Source organism: Myodes glareolus, chromosome 13, assembly GCF_982192425.1.
Source record: "Myodes glareolus chromosome 13, mMyoGla1.1, whole genome shotgun sequence".
NCBI lineage: Eukaryota > Metazoa > Chordata > Mammalia > Rodentia > Cricetidae > Myodes > Myodes glareolus.
In genome coordinates this window covers 2,034,186-2,035,541 of record NC_142038.1, presented here as the reverse complement: position 1 = coordinate 2,035,541, position 1,356 = coordinate 2,034,186, and the positions used below count along the sequence as shown (strand labels likewise).

The window sequence follows — 1,356 nt, the reverse complement described above, 5'->3', positions numbered from 1 at the left end:
AATTTCAAAGGATAGGCCTAAAATAGAAAAGAAAATACAAAAAAAAAAAAAAAATCAAAGTTAAGGTATCTGAAAGAAGGTACAGAAAGCAACGGGGAAGAAAAATCCCTTAAGTTCAGTGCAGGTGGAGCTGAGAAAAAGCGAGGTTTACGGTTGGGAGATCCGCGGCTTCCTCCGTGCATACTCGCTGATAGAGACTGGAGGCAACAGTCTCGTAGGGAGGCAAACTTGATCACTGCCTTCCCTGTTCTTAAAGAGCCACAGAGTTTCTGAGGTGATTTTCGCCTAATTTTGTTAAGAGAGCTCAGTCTCTGGCTCTCACGTACAAAAAACTTTAATTTTTTGACTGAGAAAGACAAGCTGCTTGATCGTGCTGAGAGTGCTGGCGGCAGCCGGCCCGCCTTTGAGCGGTAATGCCTGATTAAAAACACGGAAGTGGGCCAGGCACGGTGGTGCACACCTGTAATCCCAGCTACTCAGGAGGGAGACGCAAAATTGCACTCTCCAGTGCTAGCTCGTTCGGGAGGCATGGCCATGCTAACCAGTTGCTGGCGGGAAATTTGCTGGAGTCCTCAGAGGCCTGCGAATAGCCAGGTCACGGGCAGGCTAAAGTCCGTGTGACATCAGAGGCTATATGTCCCGGCCTTCTGGCGGGGCTATGGTTTTTGGAGGACTTTTTCAGCACCTGAGCGGACTCGCCTGACTGAGGCGGAAGCTGCGTGGTGAGCAGCGGCGCCATAGAAGGCAGAGAGGAGCTGAATCGGCTCTGCGGAAAAACTGTGTTTCCATAGCAACATGGGCGAGCGGGGAGGTGAGTTCCCAGAGAACGGGGCTCCGCGCGCGGGCAGACCGGGCCCTCCACGGGTGGGCGGATGCCCCCCCTCGCCGGAGCTTGGAAAAGGCTCACAGCCGGCGGTGCGAGTTCATTGCCTGAGGTGAAACGGCGAGCCCGCGCACGGCCCGGGGCGGAGCCATGCCTTTGGGCCATGCGGAGCGCGCCATTATGGGCTTCAGAGGCGGAGCTGTGGCAGCCGCCGCCTCCGCTGCTGCCGCCCTCAGCCAAGGTCGCCAAGAATTCAGTCAGATAAAAACATTTGTCGCCAAAAGATTAGTCAGATAAAAACATTTATCCCCTAAACAACGTCCCTTCGTCAGCAGGAAGTAGCCAGATCGATGCTACGCCCATTCTCCCTTAAAGAACTGGTCGTGATTATCATAATAAAGGCATGTTTACCTGGTTACCGTATCCTAGGTAACAAAGAAAGGCGGACCTTTTGCCTGAGGCACCTGGTGAGATAAACAATGTTACCTAGAGGTTTTTCCATCTAAATAGGGGAGCTGGAGAGATGGCTCAGA

At 53.0% G+C, this 1,356-nt stretch overlaps 1 pseudogene; it reads left to right on the top strand.

Moving 5' to 3' along the window:
* The first annotated feature begins 762 nt into the window (after nt 1-762).
* LOC148119939 (Nuclear RNase P) lies at nt 763-942 on the top strand (annotated as a pseudogene).
* The last annotated feature ends 414 nt before the right edge of the window (nt 943-1,356 follow it).